Consider the following 14,280-nt stretch of genomic DNA (forward strand, 5'->3'; position numbering starts at 1 on the left):
CATTTTTCACTGACTAAATGAAACAATGGTCTTAAGGGAAGAAACACTGGTATTTTTTTAAATATACCTAAGTTTAAGAATAATTTAGTTGTATTAAAAATATATATGTAAAATTTTTCTTAATGAGATTTTACTTTACTCTCCCAACAAAATATTGCATTAGGAAACAAAAACTTGAAATTAAAAAACAAAGAAACTAAGGTTTATACTCAGAGGATTCATGTGCATGACTCTGTGTGTGTGTGTGTGCGTGTGCGTATTAAGACAACATACTCAGTGTAAAGCTTGGTAGTTTTTTTCTTTGTCTTATTACAGATTCTTTCCTTTGTTACTTTTTTCCTCCATCATAGCTATTGAATGACAAAACAAATCTGTATCAAGGAGCAGAAATTTCAGCCTCTTCTAAATATATCAAAAGTAATCTTGAGATGAGTGTTTAAAATTTAAGCTGAATTTTCAAATATTCTTTGTGTTTTCCATTGTACTAAAACATTCTTGCCTTATGTAAGGCTCAAAATACACAAACTACTAGGACATAAATTCTCTTACACAGAAATTTTAATTTAATGAGCCAGATTAACCTAGGCTGTAGATTGGGAAATGTTTGAGAATAATACAGGTTGATGAAAAATGAAAAATAGAAATCAAAACTATCTAAAAATCCTAGATATAATGGGCCTAATTCCAAAGTATTTGAGCAATTATAGCAATTATGGAGATTTTTATTTTACTATAATATTTCAAAAAAAAATTCTATCGGCTTACTTCTTTTGGTTTAATTTTTAATCTACCTACTCACTTATTTCTTTTCGCAAAGAGCAAATAGGGGGTCCATCAATCTTTGCTTTACTGACTTTGTAACTGGGCCATTTTTGTCTCATTACTTTTTGCCACTTTTTGAGTCATTTTATTCTACATATTTTAAGTTCCTCCATTTTCTCTTAATTTTTAAAAAAACAAGTTTTCCCTCTTTTTTTTCTTCTCAGTAATAGAATAATGATGAGTTTATTGTAGAATAGCTTATTGCTACTCACATGGGAGTAGGTAATGACAATGAGAAGCCCTCAAATTTAGATTTTCTTAAAGCTGTTTAGGCATTCAATCTACAATAAAATACATTGTAAAATTAATATCTGGTAGGTGGTTACTATTCTAGGATTTCAGGTCATGTGCTCATTAGATAACTTTTCTGAACAAAAGTCCATCTCTCCCATTAAGGAATGTTTGAAAGGCAGTACACCTAACATAATGGTTGAGTCGAGCTCTGGAGATCACCTGCCTGATGCAAGCCATGGTTGTGGGTTTCACCTGTCGTGCATAAGAAAACAATTAGTAGTTACATTATAGCTTGTTTTAAGAATAAATAAATCAATGTATGAAAATATTTAGAAAATTGTCTGGCACACAGTATAAGTGCTATATAAAAAATAGCAATTAAAGATTTGGAATAGATTTTCAATTTCAAGGGTATACTTTGTGGTATAGAAACTTTATTTAAAATAGTCCATAATTTAATGTTTCTTTGTGAAGATGAAGATTGGCTCTCTCTTTTGGTGATTTGCCACTATAGAGTGCTTGAGGTTTGTCTTAGGCTGGGTTCTCTGGAGAAGCAAAACCAGTAAAGCACTTAAATATACAGAGAAAGGGAGATTTATATCAAGAAAATGGCTCACGCAGTTACAGAAGCTAGAACATCCCAAGTCTGTGGGTCAGGATAGAGGTGTCTCCTGATTCACATAGCCACAGTGGCTGGCTAACCCAAGATTAGCAGGTCAGAGAGAAGGGCTCTTGCTCACATGTTGTGAAGATCGATGAATCCCAAGATCAGCAGGCAAGACCACAGGAAGCTGCTAGCTCAAGTTCCAAGAACCAGAGGTCAGATGGACAGGAACCAGATGCAGGATCCAGAATGAGCAAAAGCCCCCAAGCCTCACCAGAACATCTGCTTATATTCAATGCAGGCCACACACCCAAGGAAACTCCCTTTCAACTGATTGACTACTCATGGCAGATTCCATCATGAGGGTGATCACATATCAAATCTCAGCAGGGAAGGGATCACAACATTGTATGACTGCCAAAACACTGAGAGTCATGGCCCAGCCAAGTTGACACACAATCTTAACCATCACAAGCTTTCTCACACTGTTGCTCCAGCTTTCACAAAGCTCTTTGCTCATGGATCACCCTCCCATTGATGGTGTCTCTGCATGAGGTCCACAGAAAGTCTACATCAAAATCACCAAATAAGTTTGATTGTTAAATAACGAACTTTTGGACCCAATTCAACTTAAGAAGGCAGAACCTTTGAAGATATGGCTCAAAAATCTGTATTTTTAAGTAAGAACTCCAGCAAATGATTGTAGCACATCCCTTTTGAGGATACCTCCACCACAATTCTCTCTTATTTGTTTTCTTTTTCTACCCCCCCCCATTGCCTTTATGTGATCAGCTGTCTCTTGCATCAAAGCTTAGTGGAATATTAAGGCAAATCATCATTTTATCCAGAATGATTTACTTTTACGTGCATTACTTTAATGGTAAAATAAACAACAACAACACTGTTTTCCTGATAAAGGGATTTTAGACGTAGGGAACTGTAGAACCATTTACCTGAGAGTCTAAAAAGTCACACCACAGCTAATTATTGCCGTTGGTTCAATGAGTCCTACCCCCAAGGTCCAAAGGGCACAAATGATACAGTCATTATAACTCCTACTTATTTAAACTTCATGGAGTTGAGTTGGTTCTCCAAAATGAAACAATAGTTGGCTAGACTGTGTCTAATCAACAGGACAAAAGATCAGGATTGAAAGATTAGGTTCATGATTTTAGTTCTGAAAAAAAAAAAATTTTTTTTTTCTGATACTGCATAATTCTGAATAAAGCTTTTGCTTACTATCTTAGTTACCTAGTGCTTCTGTAACACAAATACTACACACACCAAAAAAAAAAAAAAAAAAAAAAACCTGTTGCCAAAGAGTTGATTCCAGCTCATAGTAACCCTACAGGGCAGAGTAGCACTGCCCCATAAGGTTTCCAAGGGCTAGCGGATTTGAACTGACCTTTATGGTTAGCAGCCAAACTCTTAGCCACGCATCCCCAGGGCTCCAAAACCCACAAGCAGGTAGCTCTAAAGAATAGAAATTCATTTTTTCCCAGTACTGGAGGCTAAAAGTCAAATCAAGGTCTCAACTGTGTCCATTTCTTCTTGTCAGTAGTCCCTAGCATTCCTTGGTTTCTTGGAGTTCCTTGACTTGTAGACTAGACTCACATGATGTCTGTGTTCCCCGTGTGTGTGTCTTTGTGTCTGTTTTGGTCTTTTTATAACACAGAAATGACTAAGTCTAGGATCCACACCACACTGGCATAACCCCATCAACATAAAAAAAAGAAAACACATATTTCCAAACAGGACCACATCCACAGGTATAAAGGCCCAAAATTCAACACATATTTTGGAGGGACACAATTTAGTCCATAATACATACATTTCCTGAAATATAAAATAAAATCTCTAGTTCATGAAAAGCAATGTTATGGAAGAGAAAAAATAGTTCCTAGCACATTTTACATCAGAAATTCTTCTACTTAAGCTTTCTTTTTACCATGGTGAACTAGTGTGATTCTTTATGTAATTAAAATGTTTCCCTTTTTGCCTTGGTTGCTAGGATGCATGGAATTACGTTTAATTTTTTATTTTAGAGGTATTTCAATCTAAGTTTTTGGCAAAACTATCTGGTTTTTAGCTTCTTATTGTTCACACTTACTTTAATAGTACAATATTTTTCTTGTGCTATTTTTTTGTAAATAAGAAATACATGAATAAAATAAAGAAATAAATGATTAGAGTACCAAAAGGGAAAAGGGAATTTCTTTTTCTCCTTTCAAATGGTGGTGGTAAAGTTGATGAATTATCTCTTAAACCACTTTAAAAGAAGGATGCGGTATATAAACGCAAATTATTGTAGATATAAGAATGATAAAGTAATTTTCTATTTCCCTTTTTCAGTTAGCTTCCGCCTCTTGTCAATGAAAATTTATCCACACAAAAAGGAGACTTTATATCCATTCCAAATTAGAACATTAAGAAATCATAATTATATTATTACTATGTTTGTGACTAGAGGTTTTTCATACAATTTAGCACTTTAGTGTGGTTTTATAATAGCTTCTTGACCTGGTTGATAAAAACATCGCGAAGCTGCATAAATGGAATTTTTGTTTAGAGGCTTTTCATAAAGCTAATTGCAGAAGCTTTTTAGAAACTAGCACCAGAAGAATAATAGGTAGCAGTGCCACCATATAAATAATACCTTGAAATAAGAGGAAAGTTTAAAAATAAAAAAATCTTGTCTCTCTTAATTCAAGACAACAAAAATGCCTTTTGTTTGACTTTTCTGTTAGCGATTGTGAATAAGGAGAAAAATTGTTTTAAAAAGTAGATAAAGCACAGAAAGCCTTAAGGGAAGCCAGAAAACTTCCACTAGAATGTCACAATTTTTGTTTTCACGTGTTTTCATTGGAAGGCAAATCCCACTTTCAGTGCTCTTATGCACTTGGGTACAAAGAAACCTGCAAAACTAGATGAGATTTTAAGATTATGACATTATTGTTCAAGCATATTTTCTCTCCTTTTGCAGTAAAGCACAAGTTATATTATGAGACAAAACAGCTTCCCTTTACACAAGGCCCCTTTAGTTTTCCAGTTCAATTCTACAGCTTCCAGCAGCTGAGCTGAGTTTTGGAGAAAGCATGGAGAAACCCACAAATGGAAAATGCCAATTAATACACCAATTAACCTAATGAGAAGAAAGCATTGTTTTCTCTATAAGACAGGGCCACTACTATATTACTTTCCCAGATTTGTCTATTTTGAATACAAAAAATGACTTTCTTGATTGCGGAAGTTATAATAGTGACTCATAGAGACCCTATGCGACAGTAGAACTGCCCCATCAGGTTTTCTAAGCTGTAATCTTCCCGAGAGAGATCAAGTCCTTCTCCCCCAGAGACCATCAACTTTTTGGTTAGCAGCTTAACTGTTGTGTCACCAGGACTCCTTTTTAATAGTCTAAAATGATCATTATTGGAACCACTTTTTGTTTTGTCATGATTTTGAAAATGAGGAAGAGTAGTTGAATGACTTTATCACCGTCATGACCCCTTTCACCCTACATACTATGACTGGCTCAAGTTCATTTTGTATTTTGGTTTTGTTTTTCCCACCAAATATTCAGGATTAAACTAAATATGTATGATAGCTCTTACAGGAAAAAAATTATTGTCCTTTTTTTTAATAAATGCAAGTTCTACTGTGCAAAACTAAGGGTGACATTTAAATCTCTTAGGTGGAAATCTTATTTTATACAATCAAACATTGGAATAAGCAAGTCAAAGAAATGGTTTTTTACTGATGGGCAAATTCTGGCAGAAAATAATTTTGTAGAATTTCAGCACTTGAACAATTTACTTCCTAAGGCAGGGATTTAGAGAAATAGACATTTTAGTTTGTCCTGCACCACGAAAAATCATCTCTCAACAATGTTTTTTTTTTTGTTTGCATGTGCCTGTTGATCAAAGCCATCTTTACTGAAATCAAGTTTTAAAAATATGTGAGACTAGTGATTTTATTTTTTGGAATTTCTTAACTTCACCTTTATTTTTTAATTAAGTGTATTATTTTGAGATAATTGTATGTTTACATGTAGTAGTAAGAAATAATACAGAGAAATCCCATTGTACCCTTTACCTAATTTACCCAAATGGTAACATCTTACAAAATTATAGTACAATATCACAGCCAGGATATTGACATTGATAAGTCAAGATAAAAAAAAAAAAAGTTCCATCACAAGGGTCCTTCCTGTTGTCCTTTTGTTGGCACAACACTTCCCTCTTGCTCACACCCCTTCTGTATAATTCTTGGCATTGGCTTTTTTCACACAGCTCAATTCTCCAAAAATTTATCCAGGCTGTCACTCGCATCACTAGTTTGTTCCATTTTATTGTTGAGAAGTATTCAATAACAGGAATGTGCCACAGTTTGTCCCATTGAAGGATATCTGGGTTGTTTCCAGCTTTTAGCTGTTACGAATGAAAACTCTATAAACACTTCGGGACATAAGTTTTTGTTTCTCTGAAATAAAAGCCAAGAATGCAATTCCTGGGTCATATGGTAATCACATGTTTGGTTTTATATGAAATTGTCAAACATTGCATTCCCACCAGCAAAGTATGAATGATCTAACTTCTCCACATCTTTTCCAGAATTTGATAATGTCATTTTTTATTTAAGCCATTCTGATAGGTGTGTAGTGCTAGCTCATCATGGTTCTAATTTGCATTTCCCTAATGGCTAATGATGTTGAACAACATTTCATGTGCTTATTTGCCATCTGTGTATCCCCTTTTGTGAAATGTCTCTTCATTTCTTTTGCCAGTTTTCTAATTGGATTGTTTGATTTATAACATTGAGTTTTGAGAGTTCTTTATATATTCTAGAGACTAGTCCTTTGTTGGATATGTGGCTGGCAATATTTTCTTGCAGTTTGTTACTTGTCTTTCCATTCTCTTCACAGGGTCTTTTCGCAGAGCAAAAGTTTGTTGTTGGTGGTATTGTTTAGTTTGATTAAGCCCAATTTATCAATTTTTGCTTGTATGGATTGTACTTTTGTCATTCCAAGAACTCTTTCTCTAGCCCTAGATCCCAAGATTTTCTCCTAAAAGTTTTATGATTTAATGTTTCACATTAACTTTGTGAATCATTTTGAGGTTTGGGGTTTTGTACTTTTGTTGTTGTTGTTGTTTGTGGATGTCTAATTGTCCCAGCACCATTTATTGAAAAAATTAACTGTCCTCCATTGAACGCTTTTGGACCTTTGTCAAAAATAGATGAGCATAGTTGTGTGGATCTATTTCTGGGTTCTCTCTTTTATTCCGTTGATACATGTGTCTATTCTTTTGCTAAAAACACAGACGTGATTACTGTGGCTATAAAATAAGTGTTAAAATTGGGTAGACTGGTTTCTCCCACTTTATTCTTCTTTTTAAGAATTATTTTAGTTATTTGCTTTTCATGTAAATTTTGGAATAATACTGTCTATATCTATAAAAATTCTTGCTGGGATTTTGATAGGGATTACTTTAAACCTGCATATCAATTTGAGGGAATTGACATCTTTACTGTCTTGAATCTTTCAATGCGTGAAAATGGTATGTGCCCCAATTTATTTAACCTTTGGCTTATTTTTCAATGTCTTATAAATTTTAGCATACAAATTCCATATATGTTTTGTTAGGTTTACACACAATTTTTTTTTTTTTTTAGTAGTTCTAAATGCTATTGTATTTTTAATTCTGATGTCTGTGTATTTATTGCCAATATTTAGAAATAGAATTGACCCCAGGTTCCCCCAGTCATTTTCCATTGGCATCCCAGAGGGGACTCCTCATTACTGCTGGGCAGGGGTGGGCATTCCAACTCCCCACTAGGCCACTACTGCTATTTCCCTTCCTCAGAAGCATAGGGATGCCTCTTACTGCTTCCCATGTGGCTTCCACTGGTACCATGGTTGGGGAAGGTTGGCTTCATTACTGTTGGTTGCTAGTAAAAGTCCTAATTTTCTCTGAGGCTACCCAAGCAGAGAGGTGGAGGAGTGCCTTGTTACTGCCAGGGGGGTGTGGAAGTCCAGGCTACCCACATAGTCGCCACCAACACTGCACTGGGCATTGTTACCCCCTAGAAGGAATGAAAGTCTCATCTTCGTAACTGGCTTTCTCTGACTCCATTCCAACAGAGGAGGCAGCAGGGTTGTGGTGAGTCATTACAGTCTGGCAAGGCCAACAGTATAAATCCAGGCTCTCCACTCAGTCTTTGCTGGTGTGCCTTGGGGTCAGGACAGTTTTTTTATGTGATGTCTGGCTAATGTAGAGCTAATTATAGATGCTCATATGCTTTTTAGTTAGGTCCATTATACTCAGGATTTTAGCTAGTTTTGACTTACGCTTTTTACACATATTTTATCAATCTATATTATTCTCAAACATTTAGCAATCTGTAGTATAGTCATTAAATTTTAGTCATTAAATTAAAATTTCTATTTCAGGGACTTCATACCTTAACAGTTTGTATATATTGAGCCTTACATAATACAAGATTTTAGTACAATTGAAAATACAAAGAATATTTAAAAATTCGTCTTAAATTATAAACACTCAATTCAATATTACTTTTTTTAATTATTGTGTTTTAGGTGAACATGTACAGCACAAACTAGTTTCTCATTCAAAAATTTTTACACAAATTGTTTTGTGACATTGCTTGCAATCCCTGCAGCGCATCAGCACTCTTCCTCTCCGTTTACACCCCAGATTCCCTGTGTCCATTCGTTCAGGTTTCCTGCCCCTTCCTGCCTTGTTGTCTTTGCTTTTGGGCAGGTTTGCCCATTCGGTCTCCTATACTTGATTGAATTAAGGTGCACATTCCTCATATGTGTTATTGTTTCTTTTATAAGCCTGTTGCTAATCTTTAGCTGACAGTTATACTTTGGGAGTGGCTTCAGTTCTGAGCTGGGTGCAAGAGGGTGATAGTCTCAAGGGTTCATCTAGTCTCAGTCAGACCAGTAAGTCTGGCCTTGTTTTATGAATTTGAATTTTGTCCTACACTTTGCTCCCACTCTGTCTGGAAACCTATAGTGTGATCACTGTCAGAATGGTTGGTGGTGGTAGCCAGGCACTATCCAGTTCTTTTGGGCTCAAGTTGGTGGAGGTTGTGGTTCATGAGGTCCATTAGTCCTTTGGACTAATATTTTCCTTGTCTTTGGTTTTCTTCATTCTCCTTTGCTCCTATCGTGATGGGACCAATAATGTATTTAGATGGCTGCTCACAAGCTTTTAAGACCCCACACACTACTCACCAAAGTAAGATGTAGAATATTTTCTTTATGAACTATGTTATGCCAATTGACCTAGGTCTTCCTCAAGACCATGGTCCCCAGCCTCAGCCCCAGTAAATCGGTCCTTCAAGGTGTTTGGATATGTTTAGGAGGCTTCTATGGCTTTGCTTTGGTCAAGTTGTGCTGACTTCCCCTATATAGTGTGTTGTCTTTCTTTTCACCAAAGTTAACAGTTATCTACTACTTTTTTTTTTTTTACTATCTAGTTAGTGATTTCCCTTCCCCAACACTCCCCTCCCTCATAACCATCAAAGAATTTTTCTTTCTGTGTGTAAACCATTTCTTGAGTTTTTATAGTAGTGGTCTCATTCAATATTTGTCTTTTTGTAATTAACTTATTTCACTCAGCATAATGCCCTCCATATTCATCCATGTTGTGAGATGTTTCATGGATTCATCATTGTTCTTTATTGTTGCGTAGTATTCCATTGTGTGTATATACCAAACCCGCAAAACCTGCTGCCGTCGAGTCGATTCCGACTCATATATACCATAATTTGTTTATTCATTCATCTGTTGATGGACATTTATGTTGTTTCCATCTTTTTGCTATTGAGAATAATGCCACAATGAACATTGGTGTGCATATGTCTATTCCTGTGACAGTTCTTATTTCTCTAGGACATATTCCTAGGAGTAGAATTGGTGGATCATATGGTATTTCTGGGAACCCTGGTAGCACAGTGGTTAAGAGCTACGGCTGCTAACCAAAAGGTCAGCAGTTCAAATCCACGAGGTGCTCCTCGGAAACAGTATGGGGCAGTTCTACTCTGTCCTATAGGGTTGCTATGAGTTGGAATCTACACGATGGCAATGGGTTTTTTTTTTTTTTTTTTTTTTTTGGTATGGTACTTCCTTTATTAGTACTTTAAGGAGGTGCCATAAGTTTTTCCATAGTGGTTGTACCATTTTACATGTCCACCAGCAGTGCATAAGAGTTCCAACCTCCCCTCAACGTCTCCAACATTTGTTATTTTCTGTTTTTTTATTAGTGCCAGTAATGTTGGGGTGAGATTATATCTCATTGTAGTTTTGATTTGCATTTGTCTAATGGCTGATGATTGTGAGCATTTCCACATGTTTATGTTAGCCCCCTGAATGTCTTCTTTGGTGAAGTGTCTGTTCATATCATTTGCCCATTTTGTAATTGGATTATTTGTCTTTTTGTTTTTGAGGTGTTGAAGTACTATACAGACTTCAGAGATTAGACTCTTGTCAGATATATCATAGCCAAAAATTATTTCCCAGTCTGCAATTTCTCTTTTTACTCTTTTGGCGAAGCCTTTTGATGAGCATAAGAGTTTAATTTTTAGGAGCTTTCAGTTATTTATCTCCTGGTGTTTGTGCATGGTTGTTTATGGTTTGTATTGAATTTCTGCCATGTATTAGGACCCCTGAACATTGTCCCTATTTTTAACTCCATGGTCTTTATCATTTTAGGTTTTATAATTAGGTCTTTGATCCATTTTGATTTAGTTTTTGTGTATAGTGTGGAGTATGGGCCCTGTTTCATTTTCTTTTACAGATGGACCTTTAGTTTTGCCAGCACCATTTGTTAAAAAGACTGTCTTTTCCCCACTTAATGTACTTTGGGTCTTCATCAAAAATCAGCTGACCACAGATGGATGGATTTATGCCTGAGTTCTTAATTCCATTCCATTGGTCTATGTGTCTGTTGTTGTACCAGTACCAGGCTGTTTTGACTACTGTGGCTGTATGGTAGGTTCTGAGATCAAGCACTGTGAGGTCTCCTACTTTTTCTTCTTTTTCAATAATGCTTTACTTATTCAGGTCCTCTTTCCTTTCCACATAAAGTTAGTGATTAGCTTTTCCATCTTGTTAAAGAATGCTTTTATTATTTGAATCTGGATTGCATTATATCTGTAGATCCTTTGAGTAGGGTTGACATTTTCACAATGTTGAGTCCTCCTATCCATGAACATGGTATATTTTTCCACTATGTAGGTCTCTTTTGGTTTCTTTCAATAGTGTTTTATAGGTTTCTTTGTACAGGTCTTTTACCTCCCTGTTGTTGTTCTTGTTAGGTGCCATGAGTTGGCTTTGACTCATAGCAACCCTAAGTCCAAGGAATGAAACACTGCCTAGTCATACACCATTCTCACAATTTTGGTTATGCTTGAGCCCATTGTTGCAGCCACTGTGTCAGTTCAGCTCATTGAGGGTCTTCCTCTTTTTCACTGACCCTCTACTTTACCAAGCATGATGTCCTCCTCCAGGGACTGGTCTCTCTTGATAACATCCAAAGAATGCAAGACAAAGACTCATCATCCTGGCTTCTAAGGAGCATTCTAGCTGTACTTCTAAGAAAAATTTATTTATTCTGCTAGAAGTCCATAATACATTAAATATTCTTCACCAACATCATTCAAAGGCATCAATTCTTCTTCAGTCTTCTTTATTCACTGTCCAGCTTTGGTATGCATGTGAGGCAATTGAAAATACTATGGCTTGCATCACGCACACCTAAGTCCTCAAAGTGAATCCTCGCTTTTAACACTTTAAAGAGGTCTTTTGCAGCAGATTTTCCCAATGCAATGCATTGTTTGATTTCTTCCCTCCTACTTCCATGAATGTTGATTGTGAATCCAAGTAAAATGAAATCTTTGACAACATCAATATTTTCTTCATTTATCATGATATTACTTATTGGTCCAGTTGTGAGGATTTCTGTGTTCTTTATGTTGAGGTTCAATCCATATTGAGGGCCAGAGTCTTTGATCTTCATCAATTAGTGCTTTCCTGATTTTAAACCATGCCATATCCTTGTTCCATTCAAACAGCTGCCTCTCATTCTATATACAGGTTCCTTGTGAGCACAATTAAGTATTCTGGAATTCCCTTTCTTCTCAATGTTATCCATAATTTGTTATGATCCACACAAATGTCTTTGCACAGTCAATAAAATACAGGTAAACATCTTTCTGATATTCTCTGCTTTCAGCCAGGGGCCATCTGACATCAGCAATGATATCCCTGGTTCCACATTCTCTTCTTCAATATTTCCCACTTAGAATCCTTCAATATTGCAATTCAAGGCTTGACTTTTTTCTTCAGTTATTTAACTTAAGAAACGTTCAGTGTGTTCTTCCTTTTTTTTTTCTAACTCCAAGTATTTGCACATTTATTTTAATACTTTACTTTGTCTTCTCTAACTGCCCTTTGAAATGTTCTGTCCAGCTCTTTTACTTCATCATTTCTTTCATTCTCTTTAGCTATTGTACGTCCAAGAGCAAGTTTCAGAGTCTCTTCTGACATCCATTTTGGTCTTTTCTTTCTTTCAGTCTTTTTAATCAGCTCTTGCTTTCTTCATGTATGATGTCCTTTATGTCTTTCACAACTTGTCTGGTCTTTGGTCATTGGTATTCAATGTGTCAAGTTTATATTTGCAATGGTTTTTAAATTCAAGTGGGATATACACAAAGTCATTTTTTGGCTCTGGTGGACTTGCTCTAATTTTTTTCAGCTCCAGTTTGAACTTGCATATGAGCAATTTCTTCATTTTTTGTCCTTAGTGTTTCGTGTGAAGTTTGAATAATATTAGTATTAACTGGTCTTTCTCGTAGGCATATGGATATTGTCTTATCATTGACAGCGTTGTACTCGAAATGTTCTTTTTGACAATGAATGCAACATCTTTCATCTTCATTTTGTCATTCCCGGCTTAGTAGACCATATGGTTGTCTGATTCAAAATGGCCAATATCAATCCATTTCAGCTCAGTAATGCCTAGGATATCTATTTTCATGCATTCTATTTCATTTTTGATGACTTCCAGTTTTTCTAGGTTCATACTTTGTACATTCTGCATTCCAGTTATTAATGGATGTTTGCAGCTGTTTCTTCTCATTTTGAATCATGCAACTTCAGCAGATGAGGGTCCCAAATATTTGACTCCATCCATGTTACTAAGGTCAACTCTACTTTGAGGAGGCAGCTATTCCCTGTCCTATTTTGAGTGCCTCCCAACCTAAGGGGTTCATGTTGCTGCACTGTTTGAGACAATGTTCCACAGCTTTTCATAAGTTTTCACTGGCCAATTTTTTCAGAAGTTGACAGCCAGATCCTTCTTTATAGTCTTAGTCTGGAAGCTCCACTGAAACCTGTTCACTATGGGTGACCCTGTTGGTATTTGAATACTGGTGGCATAGCTTCCATCATCACAGCAACATGCAACCCACCACAATTGTTTCATGGTGGTGGCTTACATCCCTGGTCAGATTTAGCCTTGAGTATTCTATTTTTCTAGGCACAATTATAAATGGTATTGTTTCCTTGATTTCCTTTTCAGTGTTCTCTTTGTTGGTGTATAGGAATCCAACTGATTTTTGAATGTTGATCTTGTATCCTACTGCTCTGCTGAATCTTTCTATTAGCTATGGTAGTTTTCCTGTGGAATCTTTGGGGTTCTGTATGTATAGTATCATAACATCTCAAGTGGGGATAGTTTTACTTCTTCCTTCCCAATTCGGATGCCTTTTATTTCTTTTTCTGTCCTGATTGCTCTAGCTAGGACCTCAGGCACAATGTTAAATAGCAGTGATGAAAAAGGGCATACTTATGTTGTTCCTATTCTCAGGGGAGTACCTTCAGCTTATCTCCATTGAAAATGATTTTGGCTATTTGTTTTGTGCAGATGCCCTTTATTATGCTGAGGAATTTCCCTTCTATTCTTATTTTATTGTGAATTGTTGTCAGGTGTTGGAATTTTTTTTGTTGTTGTTGGAATTTATCAAATGACTTCTCTCCATAGATTGAGCTGATCACGTGATTTTTTTCTTTTGTTCTATCTATGTGGTGGATGATGTTGATTGATTTTCTAATGTTGAACCAGCCTTGTATAGGCGATATCCCACTTAGTTGTGGTGTATTATTTTTTTGATATGACACTGAATTCTATTAGCTAGAATTTTATTGAGAATTTCTGCATCTATATTCATCAGAGATATTGGTCTGTAATTTTATTTTTTGTGGTGTCTTTGCCTGGAATTGGTATCAGGGTTATGCTGGCTTCATAGAATGAATTTGGGAGTATTCTTCCGTTTTCAATGATCGGAAATAGTTTGAGTAGTACTGATGTAAGCTCTTCTTTGAATGTTTGGTAGAATTCTTCAGTGAAGTTGCACAGGTCAGGATTTTTTTTAGTTGGGAGTTTTTTCTTTTCTTTTAAATCACCTCTTCAATATATTCTCTTATTATGGGTCTGTCCAGATTTTCTATCTAAACTTGTGTTTGTTTAGGTAGGTAGTGTGTTTCTAGAAATTGGTCCAATGCCTCTAGGTTCTCAGATTTGCTGGAATACAAT

The sequence above is a fragment of the Loxodonta africana genome, chromosome 8, assembly GCF_030014295.1.
Source record: "Loxodonta africana isolate mLoxAfr1 chromosome 8, mLoxAfr1.hap2, whole genome shotgun sequence".
NCBI classification, from domain to species: domain Eukaryota; kingdom Metazoa; phylum Chordata; class Mammalia; order Proboscidea; family Elephantidae; genus Loxodonta; species Loxodonta africana.